Source organism: Loxodonta africana, chromosome Y (assembly GCF_030014295.1).
Source record: "Loxodonta africana isolate mLoxAfr1 chromosome Y, mLoxAfr1.hap2, whole genome shotgun sequence".
Taxonomy (NCBI): domain Eukaryota; kingdom Metazoa; phylum Chordata; class Mammalia; order Proboscidea; family Elephantidae; genus Loxodonta; species Loxodonta africana.
The window spans coordinates 17,799,210-17,819,965 of NC_087370.1; the positions used below are offsets into that span (position 1 = coordinate 17,799,210).

Below are 20,756 nucleotides of genomic sequence, written 5' to 3' on the forward strand. Positions count from 1 at the left end.
CTGGGTGGTGCAGACCATTAAGTACTCAACTACTAGCTGAAAGGTTGGTGGTTTAAACCCTCTTGGAGGTCCCTTGGAAGACAGGCCTGGTGATCTGCTTCCAAAAGGTCACAGCCTCGAAAACCCTATGGAGCAGTTCTCCTCTGCCCACATGGGGTCCCCGTGGGCTGGAATCAACTTGATGGCAGCTAATCATAACTGTAGTCAAAACAAAGCACCAAAATTGTTTAATTAAAGAAGGCTTAAAAATAGTATGATTTACACCGAGTTCTATACCTCATGTTCCTTGTATCCTCAAAATAATCAGAGTGTCTTCTCCCCTTTTCATTGTGTGTTCTTCATTTTCCTTCACATGAGGTGTGTTTTTTTGAAGAAATGTAAAAGAGGATCTTAGGTGCAAAAATAAACAGCTATTATCTTATAATTGACTTCTCAGCTGGCTCCTATCTGGAACGACGTTTTATTTTTTGCAGACAGGTCAAAAGCGTGGTAGTAAGAGGAAGAAAAATAGAATAAGCTTGTGACCTGAGTGATTCGTAGGCCAGATAATCTTTCTTCAGTACTTGCGGCTACAGTACATTGATATTTACACAATGTTTACATTTTTGTGCGTGCATTTGGAATGCCTTTTCTGACATTCTCCTGAAGTGGCAGGAAGACCAGCTTTACGTACTAGCATTGTATTTTGGCATCTGTTATTTATTTGTCTCCGTGGCATACAGAGTTATAATATTGCAAATGTCTATGACTTACCAGTGTGCTAACAAACACCAGTTCGTTCTCTATAACTGCTATCAGTCAATGTATTTTGGAAAAAGAGATGAGGATCAGCCCTGAATTTATCTGATGGCGTTAGTGTGCTGATAAAGTGCGGCCACGCCGTCTCTAAGGGCCAATCGTGAATCACTTTTAAACCTTTGGGAAAAGTCTAAATGGAAGCATTTTTCAATTCCAATCTTTCGAATGGATTTAGAGCCATGTGTTTCTTGGGGTCCTTTCCCATGTCCTACCATGCCCTCTTTGTTACAAAATAAAAGACAAAACCTATGGATTCACTTAGATTCAAAGCACATAAAATACATAAAGCAACAACTTTTAGCATTAGTGATACCGCACCTTCCTAACCACAGGCATTAGAGACGAGGGAAGTACCGTGAGTTGAGCATCTACCTCGGACCAGGCTTGGTAAGAAGGTCTTTATACGTATTTATCTCAGTTTCTGGGTGGTGCAGTTACCTTGTGGATGTCAGCTGCCGTTGAGTTAGCTCTGACTGATGGTGACCTTACGTATAACAGAACGACACGTTGCCCAGTCCTGCACCATCTTCACGATCGTTGGTATGTTTGAGCCCATTGTTGTGGCTCTCGTGTCATCCCATCTCAGGGAGGGTGTCTTAGTCATCTAGTGCTGCTAGAACAGAAATACCACAAGTGGATGGCTTTAACAAAGAGAAATTTATTTTCTCACAGTCTAGTAGGTTATGAGCCCAAATTCAGGGTGTCAGCTCCAGGGGAAGGCTTTCTCTCTCTGTCAGCTCTGGAGGAAGGTCCTTCTTGTCAATCTTCCCCTGGACTAGGAGCTTCTCTGCACAGGAACCTTGGGTCTAAAGGACACGCTCTGCTCCTGGTGCTTCTTTCTTGGTGGTATGAGGTTCCCCTGTCTCTCTGATAGTTTCTCTCTTTTATATCTCAAGAGATTACCTCAAGACGCAATCCAATCTTTAGATTTAGTCCTGCTCACCAACACATCTGCCACCCATCCTCCCTCATTAACATTGTAGAGGCAGGGTTTACAACATACAGGAAACTCACACAGTATCGGGAATCATGGCCCAGCCAAACTGATCCACACGTTTTTGGGGGGACATAATTCAATCCATGACACAGGATTTCCCTCATTTTCAATGACTCATTTAGTTACCTTCAGGTGAGCCAATTATGCACCGTTGCAAACGGGTTCACTTTTACCATGCATGCAGCAGAGAGCATTTATAGAGTTATTTCTCTTTTACCCTAATTGTTCAAACCGAAATGAGTCACTGAACTTTGAGAGGCTTCTCTCTCCCGTTACAGCTATTAAATCGGTGCCTTCCCTGAATAGAAAAACACACAGTGGAAAATGTTAAAATATGCCGTTTGCATCTGCTCAACCAGCAAAAACCCATGGTAGCTTCAGTAATCTCCTCACCGGCAAACCTGTTAGATAATTGTGCATTCCGCTGGTCTTCTGCACACACCATTCCCCAATTCTGCAAGCCCTTGCCTTTTCTCTGGCATGTGGGGAGGTGCGTCACTTTGATGCAGTCATGTCTTGAGCATGTCCACTGAGCTCCTTGAGAAATGGAACCCAGGGTGTGGTTTGGGTGGCCACATTTATTTCCCATCCCTGAGATGTGGAGTAATTTTATTTTCATTTTCAAAATATCTTCAAAATCATGTAGGACATTGGCATTGGGTGGACTCTCAGTTATGTTGGGGCTGGAAATCTAATTTAGACAGAAGGAAAAAGATATTTAGTAATTGAAATCAAAGGTGCTGCTGGGAAGGGTCTCCTGGTTTTGCCAAGATGAGCAGCCCAGTAGGGACCCACCCCTGTCGACAGGTGGTACTATGGACATTGCCCTTCACTGGTATACCACTCTGAGGAGAACCTCTGCGCAGCGGCTGCTCAAGAAAAAACACCACTCACCAGCCCCAGCGACCAACATTCTAAGACAGCCATTGTTGCCTTGGAAAACGTGCGACATCAGTCACTTTGTTTTAGATCCTTCCATCTTTGCTTCTGAAAACCATTTCTTTTTTGGTCATTCGTCCTTGCTGAGCAGCCAACCCTCTGATGCTCTTCTGCGTCTCTTTTTGCCCCAGGAAAACAATACGACAGACAAGTGTGAACTAACCGTGTGTGGTCTTCCCCTTGACAACCAGCATTTGGAGAGGATGATGCTCAATGGGAAATTATTTCTTCCTGGGGGTGAAATTCCAGGCTGCTGATGCTACAGGAGGAGAGCCCATTTCAGTGTAGGGCAGACTTCCTGACACGTCTCCAGTCACGCCGTTGAAGGTAAATATATCGTTCTCCCTCGAGTGCTCCTGGCTTAGCCTGGCAAGTACATAATCACAATGGGATGGTTTTGTGATCCACTGCCTGCTGCGGGCCAGTGGATAAACAAGCTTAGCGTCGTCAAGATTTACTCGCTGCTCTTAAATGGAATTGCACAGCTAAGATTTGAATACAAGTAAAGGAGAACAGGATAAATGTCATAAGACAGAACTGTGTAAGGAGTCAGGGGATTTGGCGTATCAGAGAAGCCTGCATGGAGGAAGTGTCATTAGAGATGGGTGGTCAGGGATAGGTGAACTCTCACCCAGCTTCTGTCAAGTTGATGGTAACTCACGGTGACCCCATGTGTGTCAGAGTAGAAATGTGCTCCGTAAGGTTTTCAGTGGCCGGTTTTTTGGAAGTAGATCACCAGCCCTTTCTTCTGAGGAGTCACTAGGTGGACTTGAATCACCAACCTTTCGGTTAACAGCTGAGTGCATTAACTGTTTGCATCACCCCACCCGCTGAAAAAACTCACTGCTGTTGAGTCGATTCTATCTCATAGCAACCGTGTAAAGAAAGCACCATCCAGGGAACTTTAATGCTGTTGCCTGGTAACTGAAAGGCTGGAGGTTCTAGTCTACCCAGAGGCACCTTGGAAGAAATGCCTGGTAATCTTCTTCCAAAAAATTAGCATTGAAAACCTTCTGGAGCACAGTTATGGTCTGACACACATGAGGTCGCCATGAGTCAAAATTGATGTGAGGGCAACTGGTTGTTTTATTTTGTTTCTTGTAAAACTCCCAATATTTAGAACTTGTACCTCTCAGGAACTGGGAGCAGCAGGACCTGTGCATAAAGACCAGAAGTGTAGGGGCAACAGCAAGCCTGTAGGAGGGAGGTCAAAGGGGCTGGGAAGGCAGGGAGGGAGACCCCAACTTTACATGATGTAATGGACAGAACCCTTGAGTAGGAGTCAGAACATTCCTGTATGACTGTGTCCTACCACTTACAGCCTGTGACCTCGGTTGACTCCGAAACGCAGCTGCAAACTGCTAAATTCTGTGTTAAATGTCTAATATGATCATGTTAAGAGATTACACAAGGTTAGTATTGTTGGTATGGGAACACGAAACAGCACACTGGCTGTGAATTAAATAACATTGGTAGTACTAGAGGAGAGAAAACATTTTATGACATTCAGAATTCATTGCTGTCAAATCCCCTCATTTGCAAGTTGTCATTAATCTCGTTCCTGGCCGGCCTGGCTTTTCCTTTTCCCTCCTTATGAAGACATATATGCTGAATGAATTCACTGTGAGCACAAATCACCCTTCTCCAGCACCTAAAACCAGGGTGGCACGCTTAATATTTGCAGACCAACATTAAGTGGGTTCTAAAGGATTTGTCTGCTCACGAAAGTGGATGTTGTCTTGTCAGGTTTTAATATTTTCTTTATTGTGGTAAATATGTTTATAAGAAAGCTTAGCATTTCAACATTCTTTGCATGTGCAGCTTAGTGATGTTAATTGTATTCCTCAGGGTATGCAACTATCACCATTATTCATTTCCAACTTTTTGCATCACCCTGAACAGAAGCTCAGTGTCCCCATAGCACTGAGTCTCCTTATCCCCTTCCCTCTTGCCCATTCCTGGCAACCACTAATAACTTTCAGTCTGTACACATTTGCCTGTTCTAGGTATTTCATATAGATGGAATCATACAGCATTTGTCCTTTTGTGACTGATTTATTCCACTTAACATGTTTTCAGACTCTTCCATCTTGTAGCATGTATCATGTCGTCTTTTCCGTTTATGGACGATAACCCAATGGCATGTATAGATCACATTTAGTTTATCCATTCATTTGTGTGTGGGCACTTAGGTTGTTTCCAGCTTTTGCCTATTGTTATTAGTGCTGTAGTGAACACTGGTGTACAAGTGCCTGAATCCCTGCTATTGTTTTTGTTGAGGGTGACCAGTTGGCCACACAAGGAAGAATAGGTGGAGGTCTACATTCCCGGCACTGAACGGTATTCGGATGCAGACAGAGAATGCTTATTGCTTATCCTTCAGATCACACAATCACATGTTAGGCTTTGTAAAAGCCACTTCACACCATGAGTCCGGAAGAACTGGATAGTAGTGCCCAGCTACCATTACTCAACATTTTGATGAAAGATTCTATACAGTAGTGCTGATCAAAAGGGGGGAAACGCAGAATATGATTTCAAATTCTCATTGAATCCAGACTTTCTAGATCCCGTGAGGCTGGATGAACCCCTGAAACTTTTGCCTTGAGATAATCTTTAAATGTTCAACCAAAAATATCCTTATTTGTACTAAACAATCATTTACCTTAACTAGTAAAGAATATCTGCCTTGAGCATTGTGCTCTTTTAAAGAACTACCTATATGAGGTCAAATTGACAATAGCAACTCCAAACATTAGGTAGGAAACTTAGAGGGCAGTTGTCAAGGATTTCATTTTACGTGGATCCACAATCAACAGCCATGGAAGCAGCAGTCAAGAAATCAAACGATGCATTGCATTGGGCATATTTGCTGCAAAGGACCTCTTTAAAGTGTTAAAAAACAAAGATGTCACCTTGAAGACTGAGGTGCGCCTGACTGAAGTCATTGTGTTTTCAATCACCTCGTATGCGTGCCAAAGCTAGGCAATGAGTAACGAAGACCAAAGAAGAATTGATGCCTTTGAATTGTGGTGATGGTGAGGAATATTGAATATACCATGGACTGCCAAAAGAACGATCAAATCAGTTTTGGAGGAAGTAGCCAGAATGATCCTTAGAAGCAAGGTTGGTGAGACTACATCTCACATACTTTGGACATGTTATGGGGAGGGATCAGTCCCTGGAGAAGGACATTATGCTTGGTAAAGTACAGGGTCAGCAAAAAAGGGAAGACCCTCAATGAGATGGATTGACAGTGGCTGCAACGGTGTGCTCAAGCGTAACGACTATGAGGATGGTGCGGGACCAGGCAGTGTTTCATTCTGTTGTACGTAGGGCTGCTGTTAGCTGGAGCCAAGTTGATGGCACCTGACAACAAAAACAACACGGACATCAGACTGTATAACCGGCTCTTTGTTGGCCACTGTTGCTTCGACGTGGGGTTGCTGCTGAGAAGTTGCCCCGCATGCACTCTGGTGTCCTCTTGCTAGTTCATGTAGGTGGACCATCCTCAGTGGTTCTTCTGGACAATTGTTCACCTTCTGTGCTCAGCAAAGGAGTTTCATCCATGCTTTAGTTCCCAAAGTGAAGGCTCTTTCACCCTCCTCACTCAACTAGTCATGTTTCTAAGGCAGCTGGTCACTGGCATGACCAGAACCAGCTCCTCACCATCACCATATAGGCTGTGTGATGAGCCCAGAGCACTAACCCAGATTCCCTTGTCCCTCAGACGTTGCCTCTTGAGCGTCCTTGGTAACTCTCCTGCCAACAGACCCCTCAAGTGATCAGAAAGTTTCCAGGTACCTTTAACTTGGAAGAGGATTGTTTGATCTTTGGGACTCATTAATACCTATGTCACTTAGCACACAGCTGTGATACCTTAATTTAGCCAAACTTTATGGGGGCAGTGGTGGTTCAGTGGTAGAGTTCTTGCCTTCCATGCAAGAGACCTGGGTTCATGTCCCAGCCAATGCTCCTCGTTCTCCACCACTACCCGCCTGTCACTGGAGGCTTGCGTGTTGCTAGGATGCTGAGCTGGCTTCAATGGAGTTTCCAGACTAAGATGAAGTAGGAAGAAAGGCTTGGTGATCTACTTTTGAAAATCAGCCAATGAAAACCCTATGGATCACAGTTGTCCAAACTGCAGCCAATCATGGGGATGGTGTAGGGACCGGGCATGGGCTTCTATATACCTTTTTCCCTGGTCCCTGGGTCCTACTTGCCTCCTTTGCTAAATTAAAACAGGCAGCTCAAGTGATGCTTGGTAGAAACAGATCTGCACTTTGTACCTAGAGAGAGCTAATGGAAGTGACAAGGAGACAGTGCTACTGTTTTGCTAATGCCTTTACTATTTTATGATCAGCCATCCCCCAGACTGCCCTCCTCGTTGACATTATCATTGTTTCAACTAGTCTTTGCCCCTTTAGATTAAAACTTCATATGATACATTTGAAAGACTCCTTCTATCTCCACCCCTTAGGGCTTACAATGCTTATATGCACTTTGACACAATCCCATACTGCTGTGAATTATTTGATAGATCATTGGAAATTTAGCAGAGAAACATGTCTGTGAAAAGTTATGTTGAGAATACTTTTACTTTCCACAAGACATTCAGATGTCTATATAATGATGCCTTCAAACACCCCCTCCACGCCCATCAACACACTTGAACCTGAGGGAGAAGGAACCTTTGCCTGGCATCCATCATCCGTTTCCTCATCTCACCTTCCATCCATCCATCCTCTCCTGTGCTGGCTGTGTGACAGCCGTTCTGCATGATGTCACTCTTCCCCAGTGTCTTTTTAAATGCTGGCTTGGGTTTTGGAGATTTTCCCTGGTTAACGTGTGAGGATCTAAGGGGGTGAGGCAGCTTCCTGTTGTTATGTAACGGCCTTTCAGTTATTATATAATGGCCTCGCAGTGCAGTTGATTGGAGAGAGATGCTTTTGCCCCTGGAGGTGCTGTTTCCTTGGAGGCGCGGTGGGCGCTTCCCGCTGAGGAGCGGGGTGAGTGCTGCACTCGGCTCAAACCTGTCAGCAGTCACATCACACCGTCTGCTCCTTCCGGGAGCCCCACTGACTTTCTGACTTGAGGAAGGATGGAAGACGTTTTCACAGGTGCTCGTACTTAAGCTTGCTTTTCCGTGATAGTGTATTCACATTTCCAGGGAGATGAGGTGAACTTTTCCCCAAGTGCTGGCAAAATTTGTAACTGGTGTCCGAGCCAAGTGAGATTCAAGAAGGCTGAGCTTTATTTTTTTAAGCTGGAGGTCTCCATGGATTTGCACCACCCTCTGTTGGAAATCATGAACATTAGGCCTCTGTAGGCTGGTGTGAGCTAGCACAGAAGGCGGTCGAAGGGACTCCCACTTGGGAGAATGCAGGGTGGAAGACAGCAGCTGGTGCTGGAGGTACGGACTTTGCATGCACCAAACAGAAGAATGTCTCCATCAATTAAATGCTTCCTGTAAAACAGACTGTAGAGATAGACAGTCTCATAGGTAACGGACAGACCCAGTGGCTGCAACAAGGGGCTGATCAGAACAATGATTGTGAGGACGGCACAGGACCGGGCAGCATTTCGTCCTGCTGCACATAGGGTCGCTATGAATCGGAACTGACTGAAAGGCACCAGTCTCATAGGTAATGGGCAGACACAGTGGCTGCAACAAGGGGCTGATCAGAGCAATGGTTGTGAGGATGGCACAGGACCGGGCAGCGTTTTGTCGTGTTGCACACAGGGTCGCTATGAATCGGAACTGACTGAAAGGCACCAGTCTCATAGGTAATGGGCAGACCCAGTGGCTGCAACGAGGCGCTGATCAGAGCAATGGTTGTGAGGATGGCACAGGACCGGGCAGCGTTTCGTCCTGTTGCACATAGGGTCGCTATGAATCAGAACTGACTGAAAGGCACCAGTCTCATAGGTAATGGGCAGACACAGTGGCTGCAACAAGGGGCTGATCAGAGCAATGATTGTGAGGACGGCACAGGACCGGGCAGCGTTTCATCCTGCTGCACATAAGGTCGCTATGAATCGGAACTGACTGAAAGGCACCAGTCTCATAGGTAATGGGCAGACCCAGTGGCTGCAACGAGGCGCTGATCAGAGCAATGGTTGTGAGGATGGCACAGGACCGGGCAGCGTTTTGTCCTGTTGCACATAGGGTCGCTATGAATCTGAACTGACTGAAAGGCACCAGTCTCATAGGTAATGGGCAGACACAGTGGCTGCAGCAAGGGGCTGATCAGAGCAATGATTGTGAGGACGGCACAGGACCGGGCAGCGTTTCGTCCTGCTGCACATAGGGTCGCTATGAATCGGAACTGACTGAAAGGCACCAGTCTCATAGGTAATGGGCAGACACAGTGGCTGCAGCGAGGGGCTGATCAGAGCAATGATTGTGAGGATGGCGCAGGACCGGGCAGCGTTTCGTCGTGCTGCACATAGGGTCGCTGTGAATCGGAACTGACTGAAAGGCACCAGTCTCATAGGTAATGGGCAGACCCAGTGGCTGCAACGAGGGGCTGATCAGAGCAATGATTGTGAGGATGGCGCAGGACTGGGCAGCGTTTCTCCCTGTTGCACATAAGGTCGCTATGAATCAGAACTGACTGAAAGGCACCCAGCAAGAACAGCACTATACAGATAGCAAGTGCCCACTGAAGGATTTCATCTTACTTAGATTCACAGCGCCCATGGAAGCAGCAGTCAAGAAATCAAATGGTTTTTTTTCTTTTTTTTTAGCTTTCATTATTAATGCCTTTTATTATCAGTATCTGTATAAATCTTAATTTGCCTTTGGGGGTTGGAAACATTACATATAAACTTACAGCTGTATTTTGATACACGTACATATATATAACATAAAAAAATACACGAATCAAAAAAATGGACTCAGATGATGAAGAAGAGTTGGACAGCACTGGCATTTTGTCAGCTGCAGTAATAACTCCACTTGTGGAAGGTTCTGGGTCATCTGGATTATCCCTGGAAATGGGGGTGGCGTTTCTAGTCAGAACATTAGCGAGAGTTGTCTGTATACTCATTACATTGAACGTCCGTGAGTACATATCTGAGAATGATAACATACAGTGTATGTAGCACGTGACCATAAACCAAAAAAAAAAAAAAAACCCAAAACAGATGATCGTCAGTGTGGTTCGTTATAACTCAAATATGTTGCAAGTCGGGAACTACCTGTATAGGTAACAACGAAGATAACCAGTAAGTATCGAAATACTATATATAGCAACCAAAATGCAGACGAAATAAAAGGAAATAAAAAGTTAAAAAAAATAATAAGTAGAAGGGGAGAGAAAAGAAAGAAAACAAAACGAATGGTAACAGAAAGCACAAATGATGAAAATAAGTCCTAATATGTCAGCAGTTACCCTCAGTGTACATGAATCTGCCTACTAAATATAAAATCACAGCTAAAACAAAGCCAAGGAAAATACAAATTAAAAGAAAGACTACTAATATCTCATAATATAGAACTTAATGCAATCATTATTTTGTTAGAATGGGATACTGCTTTATATACACAAAAGGACAAATGCATCAAGAAGACAAAATAGTATGAAACTATATACACCTTGAACTCAGAAAGGAAAACTGACACATTACCAAGAGAAATGGACACATTCACCATGAGTTTAAGATTTTAACAAGTGAATTTAAGATTTCAACAAACTTTTGTCAGAAATGGGTAGATCAAGTTAACAGTATTAGAAAACACGTGGAAGATTTAAACCGTGATAGTAACCTGTACCCCAAATATAGATGAACGAACAAAGGCAATAAATAGGAAATCAACGATGAATCGATAGTTAATAAAGACTCATGTGTCTGGGAATTTAAAAATGCATTCCTAAATAACTCATAGATTTCCTGGAGAAACAACAGAGGCAATGAACAAATGCTTAGGACCACAGCTACACTAACAGTCCTCTAAATCAATTGTACGCTACCAATATCTAGAAAAAAACCTGAAGAATCGATACGTTTTACTGTGCATCCATGCATTCCCTAACAAATCAAGACCGTATCCATTTATCCAACATGGCTGCGGAGTGTTTGTTGGAAGCATTTTTACCTGATGACAACTATTTTATATTATGGATGCTAATCAGGGTTCTCATGTTGCCAACAAAAATATCAATCACTGCTTATCCAAGCTTAGGACAAAGGGGATATTTGTGCAGATAATGCTAGAATTCATGAATATTCAAGGTATAAGGCCGTTTAGAAGACCAGTCGCATGGGCAGGGCAACACCGAGCCCCCACTGCCCTCACGTCAGGCTTCCTGGGGTAGACGGTCTCAACTCTGCCTTTTTAGCTACAGACAGTGCGTCAACAAATGGGCGTGGTCAGATTTCAATAAAACTTTATTAACCAAGACAAGTAGTGGGCCAGATTTGGCCTGTGGGTGGTAAATAGTTTTCTACCCCCTGGTCTAAATCAGACCCCCAGACTGGAATACCTGAATTAGAAGGCAGTTGCTGTGTTTTGATTCGTTTTTGTGTCATCGGAGAATACAAATGGTCTTTGTAGCCTTGTTTTTGTCATAAAATATGCTTTGCAGAACTGCATTAAATTTTCCTGAATAAAATCCTGATAGTTACACAGGTTTTATCTGAGTTCCCTGTGTGATGCTCTATGGGCAGCTTTCCTCAAATTTGGAGATTTTGCTGCTCAGCAGTACTTAGAGTAGAACTTGCAAACATATGCGCCCTCACGTTTCCTGTTTCTAGAGTTTGGTAAATAATTGGTTTTACTTTACTATTTGATCTCCTCTGACAGATTATAGAAATGGTTATGTACCAAACCACCAAAATAACTGAGAGAGAAAACCGGAAAACCGAATTTACTGCTGTTGAGTCGATTCTAGCTCATAGCGACCTCCTAGGTTTCCAAGGCTGTATGTCTTTACAGAAGCAGATTGCTACATCCTTCTCCTGTGGAGTCACTGGTGGTTTCGAACTGCTGACCATTCAGTTAGCAGTTGAGTGCTTTATCCACTGTGCCATCAGGGTTCCTTTAAATGAGAGACAGATAAAAAAATAGTCCTTTTTTTCCCTTAGGTATGTGAATGTACACAAACCTAGTTTTAACAGAGATTGTTAAGCTTAATTTTTTTCCTGAATCATTTGTATTGTACACCATGTGTTTATATGAAAAACTGCTTTCTCACATAAAAAAAGCTATTATGTTAAATCTGAATTTTAAGTATGATTATAAGCCATACAAGTAATCTCTAGAAATAAAATAGAAAGTGGGCCGTGGAAGCATCTTTGAGTTTCTACAAGCTTATTTTTTTCTTCATGCTGCCATCATGCTATCTTGATATCCTAAGCAGTTTGCTCTCCTGAATCAATGCCTAAATAATGGCTGCGTGATAACAGAAATATATCACTATGATAAATATCCAGTCTCTACAGATCACCTATATTGTCCTTGTGTGTGTAAAGGAAAATGCATTTATTTACATGTCATAAAAGACTGCTTTGATGAATGTTGTTAGTTGCTGGGAAGGAGATTGTGTTCACTGAGATATAAAAAGGAGCTGTGATGTTAAACAGTACTCAGTAAAAATGCAAAGGGGAAAACACACTTAGTTTTTCTCGTCACTTAGATACTTCTGTGTATGGTATCTGTCAGAACCAAGAGAAAAATAATTTTCTGTCCAAAGTGGAGGAAATCCCAACTCATAAATGTAGTCCCCATCTTTGAAAACTTATTTACATCTAGCCACGTAAAAACAGAATATAGCATGGGTTTAAGAATAGTCATTGGATTTAATTCAAAACATTTTTGAAAAAATATTAATTTGAAATGAGGTAGCTTATGCAGTCAAGCTGTTACCCCCTAATCGCAAAGACACAAGCTTTCTTGAGTATAATTTACATTTTCCAACCTGTTAGAGAATCTATCATATCATCCATTTACAAAGAAAATGAAATTTCTAGAAATATTTGTTTTAATATGTTAGTTTTCACAAACCAAAAAAACCTGTTGCTGTCGAATCGATTTTGACTCAGAGTTTTCACAGGGCACCTATAATTAATAATTTTTAAAAAGTTGATAGGGTTTCTTGTGATAGTGGCAAACGAGCAAGGGCTGCAGGTTTCTGCCTTCAAGACAACCATAAACAGCAGTGAAAGCAGAAGGGAAGGTTGGAAGGGAGGAGAAAGCCCCATAAGAAGCTTCCACAGGTCTCTCGGGTAACTGACTGACAGATGGTGGGGGTAAATGTATGCCTCTCGCTTGGGGGTTAGCGGTGGGTACTCACTTTATTAACCTGGTATCAGGGCTGCCAAGGGACAGTGACAGAATTGCTGTTGTTAGTTGCCGTCCAGTCAACTCCAACTCATGGTGACATTCTATACAGCAGTACGAAACATTGCCTGGTCCTGTGCCATCTTCCTGGTAGATGATGTGCTCGAGTCCATTGTTGCAGGCATTGTGTCAGTCCATCTCATGGAGAATTTCCCTCACCTTCACTGGCTCACCATTTTAACAAACATAGTGAAATGGTGGTCCTTCCTGATAATGTTCAAAGTAATGGAGTCAAAGTCTTGAGCATATTCTGTTGTGATCCATAGGGCTTTCATTGTCTAATATTTGGATGTAGATTGCCAGGTCTCTCTTCCTAGCCTGTCTTGGCCTGGAAGCTCCGCTGAAACCTGTCTACCATGGATGACCCTGCTGGCACTTAAAATACCGGTGCCTTAGCTTCCAGCATCATAGCAACATGCAAGCCACCACAGTATGACAAACCGGTAGATGGGTGGTGGAGTGAGGATATAGGAAGAAGGAGTTAATTTCTCCCCTTACCTTTCCCCTGTACTGCGCTTGGAGAGTCATCACCTGCTCATTTGCTACAAGGAATCTGCTGCAAGAGCTGCTGTTTGTGGGGAGAGGGTGTGTCGTATCAGGACAGCTCAGGACCCCCTCTGGGGAAGAGGAACTGATGAAAGGGGTGTCTTGGGCATTCCCTCCAGCTCACACCCCTTCTAAACACCCAGTGTGGAGGTACCTCAACAAGGAGACAACATATATACAAGAACATTGAAGAAACTCTGACGGAGCTTGCCTGGCATTGTCGAGGGGAGGGGAGTGGCCAGCAGTGGCTCTGTGTAACTGGGTCCTCTGCTGGTGGGACACAGCCTTTTGCCAGCACACAGCACAGCTGACACCTCTAGCCCAGGTTTCTCAGCCTCCACACTAGTGACATTTGAGGTCAGATTTTTCTGGTTGTGAGGACAGTCCTGTGCACTGTAGGCTGTTGAGCCTCTACTAGATATCAGTAGCATCCACCCGCATACTGTGGTGATGATGAAAATGTCTCCAGACATTGCTGGTGTCCCCTGGGGGCAGTATCCCCTCTCCAAGTAAGAACTCTGTCCTGGAATAACGTACACTCACAGACAAATATAACTAGATACCCAAAAAACAACAATCGCCAAGAAGATAAAGAAACTGAAAAACATATACCTTCTGAGGCAGAATTACAGAAAGATATGATCCAAGAATGCAAACATAATAAATCATTTGAGTATTATTTTTGCCAACAACATACAAAAAAAAAAACAACAAAAAAAACCCTGTTGCCGTCGAGTAGATTCCGACTCCTAGCGACCCTATAGGACAGAGTAGAACTGCCCCATAGGGTTTCCATGGAGCACCTGGTGGATTCAAACTGCTGACCTTTTGATCAGCAACCACTCTTAACCACTGTGCCACCAGGGCTCCACACCTAGGTATAGCAGAGTGAAAATGAATAATGTGAAACGGAAAATTCAAGAAGCTCCAGACAGAAAGCAGCATACCTTCAAAGAACAGGAATCAAATTGACAATGTAATTCTCAACATCAACACTAAGAAGTCAGAGTAATATTTTAAGATTACTTTGAACCTAAAAACTTTATTCTTGTTGTAGTTGTTAGGTGCTGTTGAGTCGATTGTGACTCATAGCAACCCTGTGTCCTACAGAATCAAACATGGCCCAGTCATGCACCATCCTCACAACCTTTGCTAGGTTTGAGCCCATTGTTACAGCCACTGTGTCAGTCAAGGGTCTTCCTCTTTTTTGTTGACCCTCTACCAAGCATGATGTCCTTCCAGGGATTGATCCCTCCTGATAACATGTCTGAAGTACGTGAGAAGAAGTCTCACCATCCTTGTTTCTAAGAAGCATTCTGGCTGTACTTCTTCCATGACAGAATTGTTCATTCTTCTGGCAGTCCTGGGTATATTCAATATTCTTTGCCAACACCATAATTCAAAGGCATCAATTCTTCTTCGGTCTTCCTTATTCATTGTTCAGCCGAAGTGTTACTTAAGTGTGAGAGTGTGATAAAAATATTTTCAGGAATGCTGGTTTTCAAAAAAATTGCCAGACAGGCGGGGCCAAGACGTGGAATAGTCAGAAGCTTCCTGTCATTCCTCTTATAACAAAGACCAAAAAAGAAAAAACAAGTGAATAAATTATGTATGACAACCTAGGAGCCCTGATCATAAAAGACAAAGCTGAAGAGTTGGACTTAGTGGCAGGGGAAAGGAAAGACAATTTAAAAGCAGTGAAGAAGTGCGAGCTGTGAGGTTGCCAGCTCCCTGCTGGTTGGTTCAGGTGATACATGTGGGCTGAGCTAAGCAGTAGCGTTCAGGACGCCTCTTACCACATCGAGTGAGCCTGGGCTGGCGGTGAGTCTGAATATGCCTCCAGAGCGGGATGGAAGCAGTGCTGGACCTGCGGAAGTTAAGTGCAAATACTGTAAACACTGCATGTGGGCAAAATAGCCCCACCCCCAAAGGGTTTCACAGCGGAGAAGTGCTTCCTTCCCCTCACCCGCTCCCCCACCCCACTCCACTGGGACACTAATTTGGCAGTATTCAACAACTGCCATGCCCCCTAAGCCAAGAATTCAGGACGGGTAGGGAGGCCCTGCCCTTTCGCCCAGCCACTGGCATAAGGCGTTCACAGACTTGCATCACCCTTCACCCCTCCTGGATGTGTGTGGGCCAATTCAAACCCCATGCCCACGTTAGCATGAAATAGCAGGGCATATGCCTGTACCCCCTTTTCAACTGCAGCAGCCAAGAGGAGCTGCAGATTCCTGACCTTTGACACTGCCCTGCCCATCAAGCCCAGACCTCATCTGCCCACATCAGGGGCCTGAGGGCTGATGGTACCACCCACTCCATCTAGCCACCCACGACAGGGGTCTGAGAAGAAGTGGTGCCTCCCAGTCCCTCCAGCCAACATTACTGGGTGCCCAAGGACCAACTGCAATACCCACCCCCTCCAATTACATGCACTAGGGGACGAAGACATGCCCTCCACCCAGGCATCTGGTGGCAGCCGTCTGCCCCCTGCCTTGCTCCACACACAGCCCCCTACTGCAGCCAGATACCTGTGCCTGCTCTGAACACCCTTATGCAGCCTTGTCCATCTGGGACTGTAGGTGAGAGTCTGGACCACACACTCAGTGACCAACAGCCTGGACACCTGTGCTGAACCTGCACAAGAAAAGTGAACATTCTCCTGGGCTCACACACCTAGTAGTTGCTCTAACAACGTGGAGATAGGAAGCGAGAGTTTCAAAGACACCAATAACCAAAGTAGCTCACACAGCCAGCCTACTTTGGTGTATCAAAACAAAACAAAAAGGACAAAGTTACAAACATTCAGTAACTATAGTAATTTATTGATGCTTCAGAGACAACAAGTAAAAAAAAAAAAAAAAACCCAAACCTGTTGCCGTTGAGTTGATTCCAACTCAGACAACAGTCAATATGAAATCACTTAAAAAAGCAGGTCAGGATGGCTCCAGCAAGAGACCAAAATAAAGAATCAGGAAACCTCCTGGAGGAAGGTAAGGTAATGGAATTCAAAAGACTAATATACAGAGCTCTTCAGGAGATCAGGAAGGAGATCAGGCAAAATCTCAGACCAAACCAAGGAACACAGAAAGCAATAGAGGAATTCAGGAAAACAGTACGCAAACAAAACGACAAAATCAACAGGCTGCTAGAAACCATAAAGAGACAGCAGTTAGAAATCCAAAAAAATTAATAATAGGATTTCAGAATTAGACAACTCAACAGAAGGTCATAGGAGCAGAATTGAGGCAATGGAAATCAGAATTAGTGAGATTGAAGATAAACCCCCTGACACCAATTTATTTGAGGAAAAATCAGAAAAAAAGAATTAAAAAAAATGAAGAAAGCCTAAGAATTATGTGGGACCCTATCAAGAAGAAAAACCTACAAGTCATCGGAGTACCAGAATAGGGGAGGGGGATGGATAACAGAAAAATATTGCTGACAAAAATCCACTTTGAAAACAGTCTGTGAGGAAGAGCTCAGCTCCAGAAGACCGTGACACACATTGAAAAAGTGTAGACATATATGTTAGGAACTTCATTGTCATCTAAAAATGCTGTGACAAAAAAGAAAAAAGTAAAGTATGTTCTACTTGCCCAGAACTGCAAGTAGGATATACCATAAGTCAGGGAAGAAAGGGACATCACTTGCTCCAATCTGTGTCTTGATAGGGGAAGGATCTAGATACTAATAAGTTTAAAAAACTAATGGTGAATATGGATCTTAAGAAAAGGTGACCACGACAAGAAGAAAAATAGAATGCATTACCTGACATTTGTTCTCTGGGTATAACCCAAATAACTTCTCAGAATAGGTCCTCTAGGAGACACCTTCAGGTGGGTTCACTGTGGTGTGTTGTGTGCTGGCCAGGAGCTGGAGGTGGAATGGGGTAGAGAGCGGAGGGTCCTCACTGGCATGCCATCCTGCAGGCAGAAGCCCTGTACTGTGTGTGGAGGCTGCATGGTGAATAGATCCCAAAAGCACAACACTGAGTGAAAAAAAAGTATGGCACAGAATGTCACCTGTAGCACAGCACAACTGTACTCATCACACACACAAACATACAGCAAAAACACATCAGGCAGGCATACAGCTATAGCTAAAAGCAAGGACACACACTCTACATGAACCTGTCCAACAGGTGGACATTAGGACGGCTGCTTATGCAGGGGTGGGAGGAAGAAGGTGGACAAAAAAGAACTGACATACCTACAGTCAGTATTCCTATGGATTGAATTGTATCCTCCCCAAATATGCGTGGGAGTCTTGACCTCCACATCTGTGGATGTGATCCCATTTGGGAGTAGAGTTTTCTTTGTTATGTTAATGAGGCCATATCAGTGTAGGGTGTGTCCTAAACCTGATCCCTTCTGAGTGATATAAAAAGGAGCATAGCCGCCGAGACAAAACTCGTTGCTATAGAGTCAATTCTGACCCATAGTGACCCTGTAGGACAGAGTAGAACTGCCCCATAGGGTTTCCAAGGTTGTAATCTATATGGAAGCAGAATGCCACGCCTTTCTCCCGAGGAGCAGCTGGTGGGTTCCAACTGCCAACCTTCTATACCACCAGGGCTCCTGTGATAAGAAAGCACAAATGGGGAAAAAATAGATGCCATGTGGAGATCACCAAGGAACCAAAGAACACTTTCAGCTACAAAAGCTGAAAGAGGCAGGACCTTCCCCCAGAGAGAGAGAGAGAGCCATCCCGTAGAGCAGGTGCCCTGAATTCAGATTTCTAGTCCCCTGAATGGTGAGAAAATAACCTCCTGTTCCTTAAAGCCATGTGTGGTATTTGTGTTACAGCAGCACTAGGTAACTAAAACAGGTATGAACACGTGGATGCCTGCATTTACACCTAGCACACACACCGTAAGAGAGTGGCATTCAGCAGGCAGATTTTGATAATGTACCATGGTCTGTGGATTCCAAAATAAAAGAAAATGGTAATTATCTCAGTTGTTCAGTAAGGACTTCATTTAAAAATTGTGTGACAACAACAATTGGGTTCAGATTGCATGGAATGAACATCTCGAAGGCACCTGTCTTGACAAAGCTAAGATGTCACCTGGAAGACTAAGGTGCACCTGACCCAAGCTATGGTGTTTTCAGTCGCCTCATATACATGCAAAAGCTAGACGATGAATAAGAAAGACCAAAGAAGAATTGACACCTTCGAATTGTGGTATTGGTGAGGAATATTGACTATACCATGGACTGCCAAAAGAACGAACAAATCTGCCTTGGAAGAAGTACAACCAGAATGCTCCTTAGAAGCAAGGATGGTGAGACTATGTCTCACATACTTTGGACATGTTATCAGGAGGGACCAGTCCCTGGAGAAGGACATCATGCTTGGTAAAGTAGAGGGTCAGCATGAAAAAGAGGAAGACCCTCAACGAGGTGGATTGACACAGTGACTAAAACAATGGGCTGAAGCATAACAACAATTTTGAAGATGGCGCAGGACCGGGCAGTGTTTTGTTCTGTTGAGCATAGGGTCTCTATGAGTCAGAACCGACTTGATGGCACCTAACAACAACAACAGGAGGCTCTGGCAAAGTTAACATTCCACCAGCGTTCCCCAGGGGAGACTGCCCTGAAAGAGGGTCCCTAGGTTCATACATGCTGAGAAGAATAGCTGGAAAGAGATTTCCTGCCTCCAAAAAGAATTGCAATTCCGGAAGAGTGGAGAGATGGCCAACTTGATTTATTTTCACTCTGGTGTATCTCCCAAGTGGACAGGATGACTTGCAGAAATCCCTGAGCAGACAGACATCTCCTGCTCCTTGACCTGGAGGCTTTCCTACCTTTCTCTCCTAGAGCAGCTGGCTCAACTCTGCAAGCCACAGTGCTTTCCGGCTTAGACAGGGGGAGGCGGAAACAGAGAGCTACAGAAACCCACAGCTGGGCAGAGAAAGCAATTCTACCCACACTGCAGGAACAAAAAGGTGGAGAGATTAAAAAAGGCCACAGAGAAAGGCAGCAGGGAAGCTTTGGCAAAAGTCCAGGTTCTCTCGGGCTTCTCGAAACTGCTTCACAAGCCCAAGGAAAAGGCTGTATATTAATAACACAGGGGCTTGCCAGTGTCCTGAGGTTAACTTCATAGTTTCAAGGGACAGTAATTATAGGATCAAGCTCCTGAGAATTAAACTTGGACATGAAAATTATTTTCCCCTTCCAAGTTGCATAGAAAGGTCATCTCTGGTCATAGAAATTCAAAGGCAGTGAAATGCAAGCACATTTTGTAAAGAAACTTTGGAGTTGCCCTGAAGGGAGTACTCAGTGGAGAGAATAAAGTCCAGCGCTTTTTGGGAATAGACTTTTTTTTCCTGTCGGACTGAAATGAGTCAGAATAGTAAATAAAGCCAACACGGTATGTCACCTGCCACACTGAACCTCTCCTTTGCTGCCAGACATCTAAAGCCGTCATGGGACCCATTGACTGCCCAGGGCCTTGGTCGTCTGTCTCTCAGCATGTCCTGGATTGTCCCTGTACCCCCAGACCCCAGTTTCCAACCAAGGTCTTCTTCTCAAGACTTCTATGGGGGCCACAGAGCCACAGAGCAGAGGGGGCTTTCGTTCTATCTCAGATGAACACCGGTATTGTTAATACTATTTTATTTGACAGAAGTATTCTGCTGCTAAGACATTTGGCATGGGGGCAGTGGTGGGCTCAGTGGTAGAATTCTCTCCGTCCATGCGGGAGATCCGAGTTTGACTCCCGGCCAGTGTGTCCTCATGTGCAGCCATCATCTGTCTGTCCGTGGAAGCTTGTGTGCTGTTACGGTGCTGAACAGGTTTCAGCAGAGCTTCCAGACTAAGATGGACCAGCAAGGAAGTCCCGGCAATCTACTTCCAAAAATCATCCAGTGAGAACCCTATAGATTACAGCAGTCTGGTTGTGTTGTGCGTGGGATCGCCATGAGTCAGGGTTCAACTCAACGGCAGCTAACGACAACAGCAACAAGATACTTGGAAACATAGCTTATCGGATGACTTTTTCAGAACAGTAATTTCAGACTGTAATAAGATGGTAAGCAGTGTATGACTGACCTCCAGTCCCCATGTGCTCTTGGTAGCATCCTTGGATAAGTCATTGAGCTGCTGTGAGGCTCAGTGTCCTTAC

General features: G+C 44.2%; 1 protein-coding gene across 1 annotated transcript in view; it reads left to right on the forward strand.

Moving 5' to 3' along the window:
* The window catches only part of LOC111747947 (cuticle collagen 36-like), a 446,727-nt gene that overhangs the window by 290,669 nt on the left and 135,302 nt on the right, over positions 1-20,756 (forward strand). The window contains exon 27 of the mRNA XM_064278905.1: positions 2,866-3,061. The gene's annotated coding sequence lies outside the window, so the exon portion shown is untranslated. The remainder of the gene's footprint in view (positions 1-2,865; positions 3,062-20,756) is intronic.